Source organism: Alosa alosa, chromosome 10 (assembly GCF_017589495.1).
Source record: "Alosa alosa isolate M-15738 ecotype Scorff River chromosome 10, AALO_Geno_1.1, whole genome shotgun sequence".
NCBI lineage: Eukaryota > Metazoa > Chordata > Actinopteri > Clupeiformes > Clupeidae > Alosa > Alosa alosa.
Window position 1 is genome coordinate 18,630,595 of NC_063198.1, and position 23,242 is coordinate 18,653,836.

The window sequence follows — 23,242 nt, forward strand, 5'->3', positions numbered from 1 at the left end:
GGCCATGGCTCATATTACTGGCGAATAAATCGAAGTGTGGAACTTCACCAAACAGAACCCGCGGATCTAATCCAAAGCAGGACCAGGACTGGGCTGGAGCCGCTTCAGGTGGAGTGAGATGTCAATTTAACTAATTCATTCTCCTTACAGAGTCATGGTTTTCATATATTTACGGTCACTGTTATTATGATGGTTTTACAATAGTTTTTTTTTTATATAATTATATTTATTTGATTTCATACATGTAACAGAAATTGCTTGGTTTTACAATTGTTATCATTTTATTAATACGATTTAGTCTATTACTATTATTAGCGTTTTTTATGTTAGCTATATATCTACTTTAAACTGTTTGTGATATTTTTTGTAATGTTTATTGTCATTATTGTAGGACGCTTTGGATAAAAGCCATGGACTATATAAGCCATAACCATAAAAGTGTAACAAGAGGTCACTTGCATGTCATCTTAAAGAAAGCATCTATTACCAGCAACCTGAGATCACAATGCGTCCAGCATGACAAATGCACAGAGGTGTCTTATGGGTAAAAACAGGATGTTGCTCATCTCTTGCGGGCCTGTGAAGCCTGGATGCCTCTCTACTGCTTACACTGTGCTATCCATGCCAGCAGTGCATTAGCATTACAGAGTCTGGCTAGGGGCTACTGACTAAATGTCAATCAACCCCACTTAGATCTAATGTGCCTGTTAGTGGGAAACAATAATGCTAGAAACACAGCCCCAGCTGCATCCAATGCGTGCTGGGAAGAGCTGGGCTCGAACGTCCTGAAATGGCCTGCTAATCACTTTATATCCTTTATGATATTTGATTTCATTCCTCTACCCATTCAGCCTGTGAACGCCATGACTAATGCACACCCATCTTTAATGGATCAGAAAAAAGAGCTGCGATGAAGTTAAAACACATCAAGTAAACGCCCTAACATGTTGTCTGGTCATGCCTTGACTGTAAAGATGAGTTATTCCTTACGGTATATTTCACTACCATCTGTGTCTGTGCCTCTTGAGGGAGCTAACCTTGGTTCAGTTACTGAACTGCCAACGGAATCTTCACTGATTTGTTCATATTCATTTTTATTTCACTTTGCATACTCCAAAGAGGTGACCTTGGTCTATAAAACTAATTTTGAGTTGCCATCTTGATCATTTGTATGAACTTTAAAATAAATCCCAGTCTGAACGCTTCTCAGAGTGTGCTATCTGCCCAGAGGTCAATGACTGAACAGTCATTACAGTGCAATTTAGAGGGCGACTTGAGGACTGTTTCTTTTCAAGTACCTGTCCAGTCGTAAACAAAGAAGAGACTGATGGTCACTCAGAGAAGTACAGTGATCAATGTCCCCGCTAAGGAATATTCATCATGTAAAATTAATGGTATTTCATTTTAGAACAACATTCAGGCTATACTGAAAGTGCAGTGTCTTTCTAATTCAGATCCCTCTGATCCATTAGATAGTTTAGTGATGGACACTGTGACGGAGTACCGCCACTACAGTTGAGTATGCACTCTGACTGCCATACCAATGGGCCTGGCTCTTTGGCGTTGCAGTCAAGCTGCAGGTTTAGTGCCCCGGAGACCCGGGTTCAATGGCACTGCTCTCTCCCTTCGCTACAGACACTATAATAAATATAAAAGATATGTTGGCATCTTAAGATGCTGTTAGACAGGCAATGAGTAGTGACCTACCAGCATCTATTATCCTGAATAAGATGCACTCTTGACTGCCCGAACAAAGTCTCACACAAAACCCTACCCAGTGTGGACTCTCTTAGAGTGCTGACTTTTGTTGGTCTGTTTCTTCCTCAGAGTAGTCTATGCTCAGCCCGACGGCCGATCAGCTAGCTGTCACTGTTTCTGGCCGTCCTTCACAGCAAGGAGCCAAATAAACCTCCCTCCCCATCTCAACTGCCACAGCAGCCACCATCAACTGACAACATGCCCGAGACAAGCACTCATTGGGCCGAGCATAAGCTAAAACTGACCCGGTTGCTGTGGAAACGTACAGGCGGACACGAGTAGGCAGGGGATCCAGGACTCCATGGAAAAATTCCCTCCTGTGCCGCCTTAAGCACTGAGATAAGGCTTTATGCAATTTAATTCAGATGGGGTGGGGGTGGAGGACCAGGCCTTTCCAATGAGTGCCACTCGCTATCGAGACCCATTTGGAGACAGCCCAGGCTGGAGGACGATAAGCAGACACACAGCCACTGAGCCGTCTGCTATTTGTGTGCTCCTCCACCCAGGTTTAAAACCTGAGCAGCCTTCTCATTTTAACCTATCACTGGCACAGCTTAGACTACTTACTGCACATTTATATCTCCACTTAATGATGAGATGGCACGTGTCATGACCTCAGTAAACAGGGGGAGAGCGTATGTGGAAATGCATATTTGCGCTCAACCGTTCAGCGTTTTTTTTTTTTTTTTTTTTTCATGTAACTTCGGCTGCTACAGTCCATTCTGTATTCTGGCTAGGCAGAGACTATGGCCACTGGTGTTGATTCAAACATCTGCATGCCTGCGGGCTATTTGAGTGCACACCTAGGTGGAGTCACACAAAACTCTTTCCAAAAAACAAACGCCCCAATGCCCGACGCGGGCGCCATTTTCAAACTGCCATTTTGCGTGGTTCTTGAAAATAAAGCTCTCAGCTGAAATTAAATTTTACTTGTCTCCGTGGCCCTTTCCCAGTCCCGCACTGCTGTGATAAGGTCTCCTTCATTAATCTCCATGCCTGAAAGTGTTTTATAGCCACACACATACACACACACACACACACACACACACACACACACACAAAATGTCTGATTCACTCAGTGAGTCGTAGCAAACACAATCCCAAATAAGGACAAAAGAACACGGCAGTGTGCCCGCTTTGACTATAAAAACATATCTCCTTTTAATGTTTACTAAATATTCCCTCTGCTGCATAATTAACTGCACACAGTTGCATGGTTGGGAGCAGAGGGAGAGTGGTATAACAAAACTGACCCTGTGGCAAAGCCTCCTTCATCACAGAGTAACAACCACCATAATTACTCAAGGCCAAGGTTCACAACAACGGTATGAACGGGGAAAGTCAGCGTGGATTCTCTTTTCATGAATAACCCAGGGATGCACTTTTAACACCCATGTCAAAAACAATTACACCAAACTCCAATCAGAGAGAAAAGCATTCTGGGGCTGGTTTGCAGTCGATCAGGACAAGGAGAGACACAGCTTTCGCATCACGTCTTAGAGTAACATGCAATCTGTGAAGAATGCCATAGGACTGCCGCGACCTGAAATATTCATAATGAATATATGCATAATGGAACAAAGGCCTGATGTTAAGATGCCTCTGGAAAAGTGGCACAAGCGCCTCTTGCTCTGCTGAAAAGCGGTTTGGCCTCTGGAAAAGAGGGAATGTTCTGCTAAGCACATCCGAGGGAAATCCAGCAAGAGTCAGCCATCTAAACTATTTTCTATTCTGGATAAACATCACCAATAAGTAGTTTGTTTTGGCAGTTTTGAGAGGAAAGTTTCCAGATCAAAAAAATGACAGTCATTGTGCCTCCTTCAGCTCAGAGAACAACAGACCTGAATAAATTAATGAATTAATGAATAAATGAAGGAAGGAAGGACTGAAGAAACTAGATTTTAGGGTTCCGAGGAAATTCAAGAAATTGATCAGAGGCATGGAACTCTGCCTCATCCAAGGAGGGAAAATCACGGATCAAAAGTTATCTGCATTAATGCAACATCCAATAAGCTAAAACGCATAAATATTGTGGTTGCTATGCTGGTTGCTAGGGCAATCATGCTGGTTGCTATGGTGGTCACTAGGTTAGAAGGCCAGCGCCTCCTGAGAGGCCTGAAGGGTCAGTTCTGAGGTTGTTGGCTGCTGGAACCGAAAAATGGACTGCATTTTCTTAAAAGACAATGTGACTGAATGTGACTGAAGTGCGGGCAAGGTTTGCACAGAAATGTAAGATTTTTCCCACCCTCATCGACATTGTCATAAAACTTGTTTAAATGATCACCCGATGCCTCCTTGCTGCTTTGTCGCCTACATCAGCCTTTCTCAAACATCTTTGACCTGAGGCCCAGTCAAGGCATACTTTTTAGGGGTCATAGGGCCCACCTACATGAACCCCTCCCCCCCCCATCAAATTGTAATGATATCACAACTATTATTATTTTTATACTATATTGCTATACATGCACTTCAAAACAGTCAATGTTTAAAGTGCCAAGATTGTTCACAAAAGTTTGTGAAAGCATGCACATCAGAGTACTGCTTTACTAATGTAAAATATATTTTTTTCTTTTTCATTCATTCACTTCCTTTTTCTAGCTCATAAAAATCAAGGTTGTTCTGTTTACAAATTAAAACCATATTTTACTTCCCCAAATTGTAGTAACTACATCTACGAAGTCTAAGGAAGATAACCATGTAGTCTGTTCAAATATAAGATACATTTTGACAGAACTACAGACCTCATGAAAGTAGTACCTAAAATGACTCCATTCACTTCATTGCAAAATCGCGGTTGGGCTCTTTACACATTAAAATCATACTAACCATTTACATTTCGACTCCACATCGTTGTAACACCATACCAAGGGTCTTAAGAAGTGAGTCAATTTGGCTGATTACGTTAACGCATTTCCAGGGCTTAGTTGTCAGCTCAAAAACAGCAGTGGCTATTGCTAACGCATTCATTTTTAATGCTTAGCATGTTAGCTAACATGAATAGGTTTGTATGTGCTAACGCTTACTTGAATGTTCACTATTGTGGCTTGTGGGGTAGAAGCTAACTTGTTGACACGTTTATTAACATTACTGTTGTTTACTACTTTATGTAAATCACATGACTATAATAAACTGTAACTTACTGAGAGCTAAGGTAATTCTGATTCAGACTGCCAAGAAATATCCAAACAGTGTGATGAATGGCCATCACGTAAAGCATATGACAACAGCAAATAGCTAACGTTTACGTTAGCCTAACTTACTTATCGTTGACGTTGACCCGACACGTTCATAACAAAGATCCTTGATTACTAAGTTAGAGAGTTCTGTTTCCCAAGATGGCGCCCGTCTGTATATGTGAACGAGACGTGAACGGTACTGTTTTTCTTTTTAATAAACTGCCTGTAGACTTACACAGTTCTCAATGCTTCAGTTTACATGTAGATACCCTCATTATGCTACGGTCTAAGTGTGTTGCTATTTGGAGCCTTGGTAGCGATTTATTTTTATTTTAGTTCAAGCATCGGTGTTTGGTGGGTCAGGTGACGAGCCGTCGAATCACAGCACAGCACAGCACCCAGAATGCATTGCAACACACCGTCATGAAGGGACTCATCGTTAGGTCGGCTTTAAAAAGCATACAGAACCTTCATGAGTTCAACATTGTCTGTAAGCTCCACATAGCCTAGGAATCTAGTCGCGCTCCCAGCAGCAGCAAATTATATTTGCCGCCAGGGCTAGTCTAGCAACTCTCCGCTGGCTTGTGAGCTCCAGAAATCGAAACTTAATCAGGCCTTTGAAAGCGTGTATAGCAGCGGTCCCCAACCACCGGGCCGCAGGACATTCCTAACCGGGCCGTAGCCCACGACATGAGTTTAAAAAAAAACTAAATTTAATTTGCAATAATGTCACGTTTTTACATGGCATAGGCCTATATGCAGTTGTTTGATTGCACGCATGTTTGCATTTTGCAAGGTCTATTTTCTTACGTCTGTCTGTCCTGCCTTCAACACTTTTACATATTGCCTTCAGCGCTGCGCAGCCTCAGGTCAGCTCACTTCACTTGATCAGTTCTTGGCGAACGGCAGTGTCACACGGTTAGCTAAACTGCTAGAATGAGCAACAAAAACAAGCATCTTTAGCAGGTCACTGGCCAGAGTTTTGAGTTGCGAGCAGAAAAAAAGTCACCGTTAGCTGCACATTTTAGTGATGAGGACTGGGTGTCAAAACTTCGCTTACCTGTGTGACATATTCGGGTTGCTTAATGACCTCAACCTGTCACTCCAGGGAGAATGACGACTGTCTTTAAACTGGAAGATAAAGTCGCTGCATTTAAAGCCAAGCTTGATTTGTAGGGACGACGAGTGGACCGGGGTGTATTTGATATGTTCCAAAAGTAGTGGGGGTTTTGGGAGAGACTGAGGCAGGGCCCTTTCTCTCACAGCTGGTGCTTGCCGATCACCTTGTTGCGCTCTCAAATGAGTTTGGCGTTACTTCCCATCCTTCAAAGATTCACGGCAAACCAATGAGTGGGTCCGCAAACCCATTTGTCAATATCCCTCAATAGTCCTAACTTGTCATCGCGGGAGGAAGAGCAGTTGATCGAAATTGCAAATGACGGTGGCCTTAAGAGTGTGTATAAGGAAACCTCTGGCGGGTTTTGGATCAAAAACAAAGCAGAATATCCCGAGATAGCCGTAAAAGCGCTGAAAACGTTTCCCACCACGTATGTATGCGAGGCCGGTTTTTCGCAATGACTGCAACTGGACAAATTATGCGCAATCGACTGGACATTTCAAACACACTGAGGGGTGTCACTGTCTTCCATCACCCCCCAGATGGAAGCTTCTTGTTGCAGGGAAACAAGCAGGGCTCCCACTGATTATATTCGAAATGCACGTTTAGTTCCCATGTTTTGTTCCCATATTTTTTGTTAAGCATGTTCACACTTATAGATGTAGCTTCAAGTTGTTCAATATTCATAGTTCATATTGTTCAATTTTCACTTCTTCAAGTTCACGTTTTTCACAAGAGATCGTTACCTTCACTGTTCATACATAACTGGAGCTAGTTCTTTTCAAAGTAGGCCTATGCATGCACAACACATATGGAACATGGAACCCCAAAACCCCCCCGGTCCGTGAAAAAAAAAATAGGAATCAAACCGGTCCATGGTACATAAAAGGTTGGGGACCCCTGGTGTATAGAGTCGTTTGGTGGGCTTAACATAATGATTGATGACTGAGTTGCAACGGTTTGGCTTGAATTCCCTGCTACTTGAAAACAAATATCCTATTATGGTCCCCATTGCGTGCAGAGGGAATTTGAAAGACAACTGATTATCCCGCCCCTCGGACTGAGCACTGCGAATGGTGAGTGCCCAGACCCTACATTTTAATGTGGGTCTGGCTCGCCAGGCTAAGCTCCACAGATCGTGGCAAGACAATTGAATTGATTGTGGACTTCTTGCCGGGCAATGATAAGTAACTTAACTTGAATAGTAGTGATGCGTGGATGTGCATAATATCTGAATGAATGTGTGTTTCTTAATGTTATAATCTATACAACTGTTTACATGATTAAGTTTGAATGGAGCTAGCTGGGCATTAAACGGGGCTTAATGGATTGGGAATTTATTTATTTATTTATTTTTAAATGACCTGTATGAACATGGATTCACTTTAAAAAAAGATGGCAGACAAGAATCTTTTTTTACATGACCTTTACACTTGGTGCTGGCAAGGCATTGAACTGGGCTTCATTCGAGGATTCCAACGGTACCTCATTCATGAAAATCGGACATACAGGTCAAAGGTTACATGCACACACCTTCATATACACAGACAGCCCAGCCCAGCCCATTAGACATTGCCAGATGGCTTAGAACTCTGCCAGGTGCAAGCTTAAACAATTAGAGCTGTGATGTCACAATCGGAATTAGAATCCGCCATTCATTTCAATGGGGCCCAAAAACGCCGAAAAACGGGAATACCGCAAAAACGACAAGGGCCAGCGACACGAAAGTAACAAGCAAGTTACACCGGTTCGGGCCTGAATTTTTGGAGTTTGAACTGCGTCGATAGCTCAAACGGTCTAGGAGCAGTAGTTCGTCCAAAAAGTGAGTGAAAAGGAATAATAAATAAAGTAAACTTAAGAAGAACAATAGTGGGCTTGCTCCGCAAGCCCATCCTGTGGTCTTGCTGGATCAAACCCACTAATTATACTGAACTACAGGCAAGAAATTAGGACAAACAGGAGGACCATATCTGTAATGTTTATATACAGTATATTCTTACAGGGAGACTGTCATTTTTGACAGCTTTTTATGGGATTAGTCTCTCTCTTTCTTTCTTCTGTGTCTCTTTCTCTCTGTCTCCTCTTTTCTTCTCTCTCTTCTGCTTCTCTCCCTTTCTCCCTTTCTCTCGCTCATCTTTCTGTCTTCTGCTCTCTCTCTCTCTCTCTCTCTCTCTCTCTCCCTCCTGTCTCCTCACTGGTACCCATTAGTTTCTCTAATTCCCAGGATGAGTGAAGCGAGAGGCTTGGTAGCTCATGGAAATATTATTTCATTCAGTCTTTGACCTTTCATTTTCTTCTGTCGCTTTCCCTGCTCTGGCTTTTTCCCATCACTAGGCCCGGTCCGGCTGGCCTCTGGGAATGTAGCATGCCTGTGGGGCTAGCCTTGGGCAGAAGGGAAGGAAGCGGGAATGCAAAAAGAACAGAGAAAATGATTAATGATGCTGGAGAGATGACTGTCTAAGGACAATGGAGCTTTGAAGACAGACACACACACCAACACACACACACACATATTTATATATATATATAGATAGATAGATAAAGAGAGAGGAGGAGAGAGAGAGAGAGAGGGGGGGAGAGAAACAGAGAGAGAGAGAAACACAGGCTTCTCTCTGACCAGGCAGTGCTTGGACAAGGCTCCAGTTTTGGCTCAACGTGTAAAGCACCATTCAGTTTTGGCTCAACGTGTAAAGCACCATTCATCTCCTTATTAGGATCACTGCTCAGCCAGAGTGTAACTAACTACTAAAGGGGCAAATATATAGAAGATCACATCACACTGTCAATGGCGCACACAAACGCCCATGCAGCCGGATACAGAGTCAGTGTGGCAGCAATCAATGCCTTGAAAGAGAGGGGTTAAGCATCCAGAACTGCACGAGAGGGTAGTGTCATGCGTCTTAGTCTGAAGAATCCACAAAAGGCGAGTCAATAGCAGTGATTCCACAAAAGAGCTGCCACCACAAGTCAGATCCACAGCCATTCTTTAAGGTCAGTGAGATTATGTGCTTGGGCTTGAATGATGGGCTCGGAGATAACAGTGATTAGCTGCAAAGGCTAGTGCAGAGATGACAGACCGAGGAAGTCGAGAACTGTAAAGTCACCAGAGGACTCCGCCAAATGACCACCGTTAAAATGGCCTCATTAAGAAATCAATACACTGCTAATGAGCTAGCTCCAGTTATGTTAATGTGACTGCACGCAACGTAATGGAAATGGTGCGTTACTAATATTGTTCCTTCTCAGCCACCATAGACATGTGGCAGAGAGTAGCCTAGCATGGGGTGATGGTGTGGATGACGACATGGCGATAGGCTTATTTTGGAGAGTGTGTTTGCAGCTTGGCATGCAGGTGCCAGTACAGGGAAACATGCCATTTCTCCACAGCGCAACAAATCAGCGAAATCAACAGGCACACCACACTGACACAACCCTGAAATACTACAAACCTACATTAGCACCTGTGAGCTAAAATAAAAAGACTTCACACAGACAAAGCAGCTTGTTAATCTAATGTGATGAAAGCTTTTTGGCCCTGTTTTAATTGAGTTAGGCGGTTCATTAGAGAACCTGCTGCTGAGGTTGATTTGTGAGGAAAAGAAAACTTGAGGGCTTCAGCAAAGATTGTTGAAGAAGCCCTATGCAACAATTTTAGCAAAAATGACCTTAATTATGCAGGTTGAGAGTCGTTCTGATGGTTCTACAACACTTTTTGGGTCGTTTGGTGGGTGCTTCGTCTCCCCCTAGTGCTTCGGCGGAAGGACTCGAAAATGTAGTCAGATTGTAGTTTCTAAGAAGACTGCAAAACGGACTCCGACTTGGCTTTGTTGCTGCTGAAATTGTAGGTAGCCTACCCTTGGGTGAACTTCGTTTTTGTAATGTGGTTTGATAGTCTCTTGAACAATGTGTTTGCTCGACCGTTTTATTGTGAGCCCTGTATGTGTTCAGCTTGGTTTCTTGATGGCTAGCTCGCTAGCAGTCACTTGCTACCGAAGCTGCAGGGGGAGCTATGTCGTGAAAAATGCGAGCCCAAATCAGGCGAAAAACCAGAAACAGCGAAGGAATAACCAGACTTGCATAGGGCTTCTTTAAGGCGGAGCATTTTCGTCGTAGTTCATGTCTATGGGCGCGAAATGGGGATCGAATCCTGTCTGCATAAAGAGGCGTGTCGATGACGTATTGATTAAGTTGTAACCGGCCAACAGCATCGGCATAAATAACCGGCGCACACCTATAAGGTTGATTTTCTCCAGACTGGATTGCTCAAAAATGCTAAAATATACCTGAAATGTTCAGAAGGGTTTGAGGATCATGAAAACGTGCCCTCTCTATAGAACCAAGACCTATATGTTGTGAAATTCTGAGCTATGTCCATAGACTTCAATGGAGCAGTCGCTGCCTCTGCTCTGCTAAACAAACCTTTTGACCCCCCCCCCTCGTGCAATCCAGGTTCCCGGAAGTGGCTCCTGATGAAATATCTTGCTCCGCCTTAACAATCTTTGGCTTCAGTTGCAATTTGTAATGCGGACAAGGCAGAGTAAGATTGAAGCAGTGGAGACAGCTAAAGAAAACCATCTTTTTTAATTTAGTTTACATTTGCCAGCATTCAGCACTGAGCAAATAGCCTGGAATATCCAGGGAATAGAGTCTGGTAACTCTCAATTCGGGACACGTTTGCAACACTTGTATCGCGACTTGTATAACTTTGAAATCATGGGTCCAGCCTTACCAATGACATCCTACTTCCTACTTTACAAACTGACAATAAACAGCACCAACAGTCAGGAAACAATGTATGTGGGTCTACCTTTGCTGTAAATATATTTCTGATTTTTTCCAACTGTGTTTTTTGATGTTTGCAAGTGTTGCTGCGTCTTTTTATCACAATAAGTTTCGGTTTCGTCTTCCCCTCTCATCGGTGATTGGCCTGACATTTTTCTTGTCTGAGGGAAATGGTTATGAACTATGGTGTTCCAGACTAGATCTCCCTGAAAGAAGATCTAGGTTGGCGGGGCCAGGATACTTAGCAAACACACATGGTGGTAAAATTTTACCATGCACTATACACTTGCTATGGATAATATGCTTTACACACATAAAGAGACATGATAATACCCAGCTTGTTTCTTTAAGCAATGCATGAACAAATATTCTGTGAGTAAGACAGCCGTGATTCTGCAGCTCTTAGTAACATTAACATAAAAAAGAAGTGATGTATCCTTGTGAAAAGCCAGAGCACATTAGGATGAGACGTAGCTCTATGCTATTAACAGGGGAATGTAAGTATTAGCAAAGGATGTGAACTAAGCACATTTGCATAAAAAAGATCATGAGAAAAAATAGACTCTTTAAATGATGTACTGTAGAGAGAAGAGTTCATGTGCTGTCAAAATGATATTGTGCAACTTGGCCTTCTATTACCAATTCCATCAATCCACAGGAGATCTCATCATTGGCCAATAGATGAGAACAGAGAAGTGTACTGTACAGAGGAGCTCTGGATAGAACCAGTTGAGCCAGTTTGTACACCGCACAGCAACCCCAAAGGGACGGGGAGTCGCCGCGATTGCATGAACAACAAACATCCTCGACAGACACCGCTGAGCAAAAACAAGCAGAGCTATCTGGTGGGAACCCTGATGGAGAACAACTTCCAGCGTATGACTCCTCTGCCCCGCCATCCAATTATAGCAAGCCGTCATGTTGTGTCTTGCAGCCGAGTCGTATAACCTGCACACCAAGGAGCATCTGCTGCACCTACCCTGTGGGACTCCTTTGGGTCTCTTAAACAAAAACATGCGATGGCTGTAATCAAATGTCCCTGTTTACACAGGGGCCAATGAGAGACGTGATTCTTTTATCTTTTGACAAGGTAATTAAATCCTGTACGTTCCTCTTTCCTCCTTTCCTTCCTCCTTCATAATTTTCTTCTCCTCTTTTAGAGTGCGGTTCTGTGCGCAGAACATGAAATCCCCACTCTTAACCCTACAGCTCTAGCAAGACCAACTTCAAACACAAGACAACCACAAAGACAAGCTTTCATCCCTCAAGCTTGCACACCTATCCTCATCTAAGCCTAAAACCGCTTGGCAGCACACACGCACCCTCCCACCAACAATAAAGCTAGCTTATATACTACTGTAGTACCACCAGCGCAGAACAGCGAGGATATTCGCCAACCTATGAATAGAACCAGGAGAAGGCTGAGAGAAGTGCACTGTCAGCATAGTTTAAGACAATGAAGCGTGAAGCATACTCTAGCGAGCCACACACATGACGCGGTACGGAAGAGTGCCAGGCAGGCCTGCTCCCTTTAGGAAATAGGCAAGGTTTGTTTAGCAGAGGAGAGAGGGATGGATAGAAGGCGGAGACAAGAAAGAGTTGGAGGAGGAAGAGGAGGAGAGAGGGCGTGTGAGACGATGTGAGATAGTAACTGACTGGTGTGGAGGCGGCCTGATGAGGAGTGGATCCTGCAGGGAGGGATCCTTTCCACATTTAGGAGTGACTTAGGTAGGAATTCCTCCAAAAGTGATGACTCACTGCAGGAGGGTAAACAGAGCAGTGCAGCTCAGATATGCCAGGGCCTCTGTGGCTCGCTCTCCTTCAAGAAGGACAATGTCATGTGGCAAGGCAGACTGGAAGGTAGATTTGGCCCAGATCTGGCACCGCTACAGCGTACCGGCGCCAGATGCCTGCGCCCAGATCTCACAAATGGAGCGACGCTCTGGACTGCTCGCTCCCCTTTGGGGAAAGATTCTCCAGATTCAGTGTAGTCTCAGTTTACAGGTCTTGCTCAGCTGTGCCCAAGAATAACAAACTGAAACTCATTCTGTTTTTTTGAACATGAAACAGGCATTTGATAAAGGGAACACCAACCCAAATTAGGGAGTCCATGACACTATGCAACGAATATCTCTCCCCTTCTCTAGCATCACAGTGGTGAAGAGGACATGGGGTCTTGATTTAATAAGGAGATATAAAAACCGTGGAGCTGCTGCCAACAATAATTACCAAGACATTGCCTCAGATTTGCGCTAAAAATAGCTCCCATGGAAAGACTGACCACAGGAGGAGAGCTCCCCGTGGGGAGGAGGTGAGCGGGGAATTAGATGTGGCATGACAGAGGGTGTGAGCGTGGGAGTCATGCTAAGGACTGGAAGGGGCACCAAGAGGATAGTGACGTTTGTCCCCAGGCCCCTTGCGTGGCAGCAAGGCATCCAGTCATTTGTGAGCTCCTCACAAGTCGACCAGCAGTCAGCTGACAAATCTGTGAGGACAGCAGTGAGGCCTCTTCTGTCTTGTAAAAAAACGATTTATTATGGATTATGGATACAGGATTTCTTGGCAACATAATGGGGTGAGGAAAACATTGTGACATTAAAAGGAGCTTTTGTTGACGACGCATGTGAGAGGCCAGCGCTCATGACATGGCATGAGTTGTTGAGAAAAAAAAGAAAGCTACAATGTCAAAAACAAGCTACAAGTGTAACTCTGCTACCAACTTCCAGCATACATATTTATTGCTTTAGCAACTCACATGTATGTGTAAAGGACATTCACATCAAGAGCAATAACTACAAAACGATACCAGCAAAAAAGTTGCGATATTAACAATATCTTCGGGGTCACTTTCAGTTATCATTATACTAGTTATCATTCGTGTACAACTCTTGAGCCGCTTGCGACTATCAGCATTTGATACTTTATCATCATACATATTATCAACAATACTTTATACTTTGGGGCCAAGTATAACCAGATTGTTTTAGAGGCCTCATTTTCAATATACAACATACGTCTTTGATGACAGTTCAGTTCAGTTTTATTTCTATGTCCCAAATGAGCAATTTAATTGCAGACAGGATCACATACCACACAACAATAGACAAATCACACTACAATACAGACAGAAATGCACAAAATAATAATTTAGTTGTGATAAATAGGTCTGGTAATGCCTAAAAAGATGAGTCAGTAAAACCAAGATAAAATGTCAGTAAATACATTTTAAAGAGCCTTCACACTGGACTGAAACAAGCTCCTCAGTGTTGGTTGGAGTGGCACCTCCTCTTCATCAATACATATTCAATTTAGACCAACAAAGTGGCCACAGAAAAGGGATGATGATAGATGGGATCACTCCATCACACTTTATTAACTTCTGAATTATGCTGCATAAGGGACATCACAATGCCATCAACAATCCTGCCTCTAATGGCTTAAGCCAGTGGTGGGTTTAATAGGAAATTAAATCTGTCTGCTGGTAATACGGGCCTGGAATGAGGTTGGGGACAAGGCTTCTAGTTCGGTCCCAAAAGTTTTGTGGGAAGTAGTCTCCGCCCCAGATCTGGTCCTGATCTGGCTCTGGTCTGGTGCGGATGCGGAACAGATCCGTTTCCCCTATCTGCTGCTGCTGCTTGCTGGGGTCTGTACTCGGGGTGGTGGCTGAGCACTGAGCCACACAGCCCTGTCCTCCTGTCTGCGACGTGACCAGATTTGCCCGTCTACACAAACAACACGCTGAGGGAACATTCCACAGGGTGAAAACCAGCGACGACAGCCGCCGCCCCCACTAGCTAGTCCACAACGCTGACCCCCACATGCCACGTACCACACTATCACTCCCATCGCCATCTCTAATCTCGCCAAAGAAAAATTTCAAACTAACATCGCGGCATTCGCTTCAGCCTGGGCTGGGCTGGGCTGCTGTACCCAGCACCATGAATAATGTTAGCGAGCGAGTGGCGACATGGCACTCATATGCAGTAATGATTGGCCCACAGCTGCTGATGCATTTCAAATGAAGTGCCAACACAAGGGATGGAGGTGAGGTGTCAGAGAGGATGCTTGAGTAAACACTCAGAGAGATAGAGAGAATCGAAGAGAGAGAAAAAGAGAGAGAGAGATGAAGAGGGGGTGGAAAGAGGTGAATGGGGAAAAGGACAGAGAAAGGGAGGGATAGAGAGAAGAAGAGAAAGTAGAAGTAGGAAAGTATAGAGAGATACAGAAAGATGGAGAGCAAGAAAGACTTGAAACAAGGAAGAACACTGACTATGGGAGACAGGTTTTCCCTCTTGCGTTGCTCGCTGTTGCACTGATTGATGTCTGCTGATTTGAGTTGCAAATACATGTGAGAATTGCTGGCCTATGCTGTGATTCAGGAAGCACTCACACAGATTCCCGCACAAACAAACACACACCAAACATGCACACAACAGACAAACACATACAGTACATCAACATGCACTCATACATTAACATAAATAGAAAATCCACATAACATTATATATTATGTATGATGACACAAACACACACACACACACACACCTACAAACCAGGGACTTCATTCATTTTGAAAAATCTTTTTTTCAAAAGCACTGAACCTTATTTCCTATCAAATATCATTGTCACACTATATTCACTTCGAATTCACATTATTTACACACTTTGCAACATGCAGTGCATCATGCAATGCATTTGCCACTGCCACTAGCCAACTGTGCGTTGTTGTTGAATCTCATGTCAGGCAGTGTAATCAGAAATAGTAATTGATCGGCCACAATAGGAATTCCCCATACCTATAGCACCACAAAATGAACACCTATTCATCACATATGTATATCAAACAGGACTACTCAAACAGAAGAATAGTGCTATGTTTTTTTCTCCCATTGCATCTACTAGAGGAGCGGCACATGTGTGTGATTCACTTAAATTAGTCACATGAAATTCACACCTCGTGTAATTATGTGTAATGTTGTGATGAATGTGAGTCGGTTTAATTAAGTCAACATGACAGTATCAAGCATGTTAGCTGCAATATAAAGCGTATGCTACAAACTGGATTCCTGAGAAAACTCCCCCGCATACTGTGCACCCATACATAGACATGTGGACATGTGGACATTCACAGAGACACATAGCGAGGTCACTCATAGTCATAAACACATTACCTAAGGATGCATATGCATATTATGTGTAGGAATTTAGATACATCAATACAAGGTAAACTATCTAAAATATGTACACAAAGCACTCGCACACACTCACACAGGCACATGCACACTGCTGGGGCAGCAAAAACCTTGACCTGAACAGATGTGCCACCTCTGCTTTGAAACAACAGCAGCTTTGAAGCTCAGACTAGAAGGGGTGCTTGCGGTTCTGATTGACACAGGAGACTGACGTGTCTGTTTCCAGGGTGGTGAATGTCAAGATATGCCCAGGAAGGCATCCGTAGCTGTCAGGCACAACCATGATCTCAAGCCTCTGCCCTTGCAATTCACAAGCCAAAAAAAGGAGACACGGCCATGTGTGAAGGACCTTAGGCATTAACATGAAAGTCAATTATCACTATATTGATTTGTGGTCTGAAATCTCTACATAAGGATTCATTTGAATTAAAAACATTGGAGTGAATTTAATTAAATTGCAGTTGATAGTGAAAAGTTGATAGCAACTGGTTCAGCTCATAGTATAAAATGTCAGTGAAAAGAAAATTTTCGGCAAACGGAGAGCAAACTTAACTCTAAAAAAAACCCTTCATTACAACTCTGCTCTGAGATGACTGAACGCATTGGGGCGTTCTGCTCTAGGGTGATGGACTGCGTTGACACTATGATGCTATCAGGTAAATCTATCAGGTTCGAAAAATTCAAGAGTATCTTTGAGAACTGGGCTTGTGAACCATACGCTGGCAGCCAGAGGTAAGTTGCCTACCTCATAGCTTTAGATGTAGAATGATTGTGTCTAACACAATGAGCTAGCTACATGAAAATGGTAAAATCATTCAGACAATGGAGGCAGGCAGTCAGTTCTTATACAAGAACCCACTTTTCTACAATCTACCAGAGTTTTTAAGGTTGCTCATCGGAATGTCTAGGCTTTCTGTGTGGAAAGGCAGCCATCTTTCTTGAATTGATGTGGCTACCTTTAAATACCACTGCTTCTCATTCTTCCCTCTATAGTACAGTTCATCCTACACATTACATTCCCTGAAACATGCTTTTGCTTGCCTTTGCTTGAGGAAAAACCTTCTTAAAGTTTCCTAGGTAAAAAAAAATCCATTACCGCAGCTCTGGAGCTACAAAGGCTATGTAAATTAGAAGAAGGGATTTCACAGGGAAATCTTCAGCTAAACAGCCCTGATAAAGTCCGGAAATGCACAAAAAAGTATCATGGCAAGCTGCGGTGTATACATATCAAACAGAGCCGGACGAGAAATATCACACCATCGACTTCATCAGATGAACAACACAGCAGGAGTCACACTTAAAAAAAAAAAAATAAAGCATCACATTTCAGGAATGCTAACAATGTGTTACAATCCAGCTGGTGCCTCCTAGAGTTAACATCTAAAGATTTCAAGGACTATGGAAGAAAACCAAATAGTTGGCTTTACATTATTACAAATGTGTGAACCAAAGCTGTCATCCCCTGCCCACAAGACTATTCTTTCTCTGATGAAACTAAACTGTCTATGTTTATTAAGGGTGATAGCTGTGACAATAGCCATAAAATATGAGGCGGAGACTGCAGTTTACTCTACCCTGGGAGAGCAACTGCTTAAAGGCACTGACATTAACCAACACAAATGTCACTCACCATGGCTGTCATAAACATCACCAAAGCTATGCATGGTAAAAAGGAAGCAAAGCAATTGAAGCTTTATTTGATGGGGGTTGTTGTTGAGTGTGTGCCATTGTGAAACCACTGGGGGCACCCACACTTTCAGTACTGACATAACGTCACAAAGACATGCGATGCTGGGAGAGACTGTGAGGGCAGAGGTTAGGCTATTTTCATGCCATGATGTGTCTGAGCAAGCCCCAAGAGAATAATACACACATACACCAACACACCCACACCCAAACACACACACCTACACACACACACACACACACACACACAACACATCGTCAAAAACACGTCACTGTTTACATTCATTCGTGTTGTTGGGCCTTTCATGGCTCTGAAACAATGGCTAATTATGGTTGTTATTTTGACAAGGGTCTGGCCAGAGTCAGTCTCCCCTATTACAGTATAATCCCCTCCAGATTGGTCTGCGTCCATCCACTGTGGGCCTCCACCACTGTTGCAGGCACAGGCTGACAGGCAAAAAGACTGACGTGGGGCTTTGGCTGACTTTCAGTCTACAGAGTGACTTTGTCAGAGCCTGACTGAGCCCGCCTCCCTCGAGGTGCTTACAGGTGTTCAAGAGGGCGTGAGATTGTGTGTGTGTTTTTGTGTGTGTGTTTGAGTTTGCATACACTATGCTCTCAGATGATGGAGGGGGGTGTGAACCTGTCAGCACGGGAAAAGAAACCGACAAGGAATTAATGTGTGTGTTTACAACTAGAAATGCCTGTATGTTTGAGAATGTGCTTGTGTGTGTGTGTGTGTGTGTGTGTGTGTGTATGCCTGCATGTTTTAGTGTTTGTGTTTTCATGTTAGGAGTGCCTGCGTGTTAATGATTTTGTCCGTATTAAGAACTTGTATTGTGTGTGTGTGTGTGTGTGTGTGTGTGTGTGTGTGTGTGTGTGCATATTCTGTGTCTAACAGGTGCTTTCATGTGTGTATCTGCATCAGTATCAGAGGCGGCTCCCTGACGGTGCCCAAATTTGGGTAGAAATTTCCAATTTGCCCTGCCAGCTGGACTGAGACAAATTCCACCAAAAAGTGGCAGGGCAAATCGATCCCAAGGCGCCATGACAGGTGGCATGGAATACCATTTGTCACCACCTTGACCACAGTGCCCGGGGGTGAGGAGGGTGAGGGGGGAGCTCACTGCTGCTCTCCATCTGTGTCTGCCCTGCCCTACAGTATGGCAGAGACAGGAGATTCCCTCCACCGGAACTCTCATGTAAATGTAAATGACAACTCGTACTGAAGAGATATGTTTCAGTCAATTACAAGGACATGATGGCAGGAGAGGGAGAGTGAGGGAATGAAAGACAGATGTAGGCTGAGGATGGAGGATATTGAGGAAAAACTGGACATGGCATGATGGATTTTAAGACAGAGAGACAGAGAAGAGAGAGAGTGTGTGTGTGTGTGTGTGTGTGTGTGTGTGTGTGTGTGTGTGTGTGTGTGCGAGAGAGAGAGAGAGATGAAGAGAGAGTGAGACAATAAAAACAATCAGCCTACTTCTGCTCTTTCTGCCTGAGTGAACTCTGGCAGGAGCATGTGTAGTGAAGGGAGGGGTGTACATTTTACACTATGTGACACATGCCACAGATCAATGGGAGAGGTTTGTCGGACATTGTAGGGCTGAAATGTATCCCGTTGAATCGCTACTGAGCACCTCAAACAACAGACAGAAACACTTGTCGGGTTTGCAGTCAGCACAATTTTAGAGTCAAACTGAAGCGCCCTCAGGCTCTCACAGTGCAAAAAGAAATACTGTAAATGGGTGCTCAGTAGGACTTCTTGCCCTTTAACCACGTTAGCCAGATGTTTCAGCATCTGCCATACGAAAATGCAGGCCAAATCAAGACCTCAACAAAGCATCTTAGTAAGCACCTGCATGGCCTCAACACACAGGTATTGTAGCACCTACAGAGGTTTTACCTCTGAAGTGTACACAGCAGAACGTAAACAAGCATGCAAATACACTAAGCTATGAGTAGGCTACAATGAGACCAGCACATTATTCTACGCAGATACATGTGAACAACATGCCTAAAACCAAGCACAAATTAAGAGTTGGAGCTGTCGGCACACTCTCTATTACTGTAAGTATTTTGCATGATCATTTATGTAGAGAGTACATGCTGCTGTACTTGTAATTCAAATATCTTGCCTTAAAGTCATGACACAATAGTGTTCAGTCTATGGTACCGAATCTCCAAATGCGCTCAAAGCCTCGCACAATAAATGGCGCAGATCTGTACTTCGGCGTATCTTTAATTTACGTAAGGTCTTTGGCGCGGCGATTGCGATGACATAATCTGTGCTCAGCCTTTTTTATGCTGCTGCTTCTACATACTCAACTCTCATCTGCCCGTTTAAACATCTATTCGCTAAGGTATGTCACCAAGTCTGGCCCGCTCATTCCGTACCCTTAATAGGCAAACCGCTTCGCCATGCACATTTGGTTAAGACAGTTGCCTCGTTCTTAGGGGAGTAGGAGCTGTCAATGAAATAGCTGAGCCATCACCGTGTGATGTGCCATACTGAGGGGGTCTCTCCTCCTTGACTTCAACAACTGACCGCTGGCGTGCCATCACGTCACATCCCCACCACACATTTTTATTCCTACCATATCCCTGTCCATATCCATGATATGTTTAAGGCATTTCCTTACCACTACAGATTAGGTTGTGCAAAGCATGGCCACATCTTAGTCTACAGCTTCATAATTAGTCCAGCATTTCGTCCGGAAGCAAGTCAATTCCCACTATGCAAAACAAAGGTTATAAAGGCGATTTCACCTATCCATTGGAAAAAGCAAACCACGTCATGCAAAATGGTCCAATTATATACCTGACAGCCGAATTGAAATCACAACGAAAGAAACATTTGTACAATCTTGCTTAAAACTATTTATACCGCGGAAAATGGCAAAGATATTGGTTAACCTACACCATTGCAACGGAGCAACAATTTGCTGGCGAAACATGTTTAAACGTAAGCTCCACAGTCCAGGGGGGAGGCTGAGTAAACTGGTCTTCTACAACCAGTTTCTGAAATTTCAATCTATGTATATAATATATTTTGCTTCAAACTTACCTGTCAAGCACCCGTCCAGGTGTGGAACATTGATGTTCCGCGGGACACCGCAAGCAAGTCAGTGCAATCCTTGAACAGCCCTGTCGTTTTCCGTCTTGTTCTCTGATAGGCAATACGAGCGACTATGCGCTGTCCGAGGAACGATAGAGGGAGAGAAAGAGGGAGGGACAGAAGCAATGAGGGAGGAACGGAGAGAGCGAGTGTGTGTGTGAGAGAGAGAGGGGGGGGGGCGCAAATAAACATGTTCGGGATCTCTCAAAAGGTCCTTGGTGATTTGATTTTATCCTAGTTTTAATCAAAGCTGGGTTAAGTGGGGACAAACCACTTGCGACTTTCTCTTTAGGGTTTCTGTTTGAATCTGATCATTTTTAATATGAAAGAGCTCTGATGTTGCACACATATCCTCACTCACTTTATGTATACAGGGCCTGAACTGTTCAAGTGTGCGCTGATAGGCCTTATTTGTTCTTATCTCAGCTGTCAGTATAGGTAGGCTATGAGAAATGGCAGTCACTCCCTTCACCCACCACAGACCTAACTGAAACTCTGCTTCAGTAGCAATATCATAAGACTTCACACTCTTTTGTTTGTATGCGCCACTCTTTATAAATCACTAAGACATTGCAGATAAACAGTGATAATTACAGTGAATTAGAGTGGCATGGATATTGGCATAAAGAACAGCTTGAGTCCAGTAAAAGCCCAATCAGTCGCTGATTGAGTTATCCTTTGTGATGATTGAGCCGTCACAGCTTCTATATCAAAACGGATATGGTTGTTATTTCATATTCTGTTGCATCCGTGTCTCACAAAAGTGGCTATAGGCTAATGCAGCCATATCACCTTATATATATATATATATATATATATATATATAGGTGAGGAAAACATGGTGTAGCCTATCTGCCACCACAGGCCCTTAAGGTCACCAGTGAGTTGTTTAACAGTGATGTGAAAATTAACATAGCAACTCTTGTCCCTCCAATGATACTGCATAACTTCCCTGTTTGTTTACAGGGAGATGGACACCATGGACACAGGGCACTGCCTACACAGCTTAATATTTCACACAACACAAACGTCTGCATCTTTTCGATGGCCCTGCAAGATTGTATATCTAAACTGTTCAAACACCCTTGGCTCTGGCTGTATTCTCACACATGGTTGGGTTGCAGTATGTTTAAGTGTGGCTGGTCGATACAGCTGGCATGTATAAGTTAGTTATGAAAAAAATGGAAATAAACAAAAAGACAAACATACAGAAAAGACAAAATAAACAGGATGTCAAAGCCATTTTGACCAGACACTCAGAGGTCAATCCCCCAACCCTCGTCACACCATAATCACACACTGATCAGACATCAAGTGGGTCTTCACAATTAATCAGTGGTCAATTCAATCAGCAGCCTTTGTTACCTAAACACTGAAACATTACAGCCATAATTTCTCCAGCTATCATGTAGGAAACGTTCAAGGTAACACTCCCTCTACTGTGTGTGTCATGCCCAAAGTCAAAGGTCAGCCAACTAAAAGTTTGTGCTTCTGTTTAATTTGTGAAGTAAGATAATGATAAGGAAAATCCATTTGTAAGTAGCTGCTATTTGGCTATAACAATTGCAACTTAAGATGATACTTGAGATGCCTTTGTTCAATAGCCAATATCTTCAGTAATGTGGTAATAATCAGACTCAGGTTCAGCATACATTAGCCAACTCTGAAATCTTCTCCTTCTTTAAACAAAGCATTCTATAAAGCATTTAGGGTTCTTCACTACCAGGGGTACTTTTTAAAAGGGTTCCACAGGGACTCCACAAGAAAACATTTTTTGGCTTGAAGATGAGCATCTTCCTAAGGGAGAGGCCATATCTTTTCAAAGGGGCACTACTATGAAGGAACAAGCCATTGGTGCAACATGGGTGGGGCCAAAGGCTCAGTGGCAGTCCTCCCTCTCAGCACGTGGTTTTATCCTTGGTATCGGCTGAGGCGTGCTGTATTTGCACCCACTGGATATTGAGCTCCTGACCTTAGCTCTCATGGCGTCCTGCTTCATTAACTGAGTGGCATGGCCACCAAAAATCGCTCCATTTTCATTTAAAATCATGTGCAATGTGACGCTGGACCTCGGTGTGACTGTGGCCAAGGGAAAATGGCAGAGCCTGTTGTTGCTGTGTGCAATGCAGTGGCTAAAAACATTACAGCAACACATTCATTTATCATTGGCTGGAATCCCTTGGGAAAAGAACCCGTTAACAGGACTATTCATATTTTGCATCCTCAGCATTTTTTTGTTTTTATTATTATTCTTGATAACATGTTTTCTTTCCTCTGTTGTTGCTTTTGCTCATGTTGCTTGACCTCATAAAAATGAATGCCTCTAGCAACTTTGCAACTGAAAATGGCAACAACGTTTGAATAGGTTTTATTTTCCCCTCTATTCTTTCCATGTTCAACATGCTTCTTA

At 43.4% G+C, this 23,242-nt stretch overlaps 1 protein-coding gene across 11 annotated transcripts in view; it reads right to left on the bottom strand.

Annotated features, from left to right (window-relative positions):
- The window catches only part of LOC125301438 (band 4.1-like protein 1), a 96,769-nt gene extending 75,858 nt beyond the window's left edge, over positions 1–20,911 (bottom strand). For 10 of the 11 annotated variants that reach the window (XM_048253822.1, XM_048253820.1, XM_048253829.1 and 7 more), the window contains exon 1: positions 20,782–20,904. The gene's annotated coding sequence lies outside the window, so the exon portion shown is untranslated. Of the gene's footprint in view, positions 1–20,781 lie in introns of all 11 variants that reach the window. The other variant, XM_048253816.1, reaches the window with a different exon arrangement.
- Between the last annotated feature and the right edge of the window lie 2,331 nt (positions 20,912–23,242).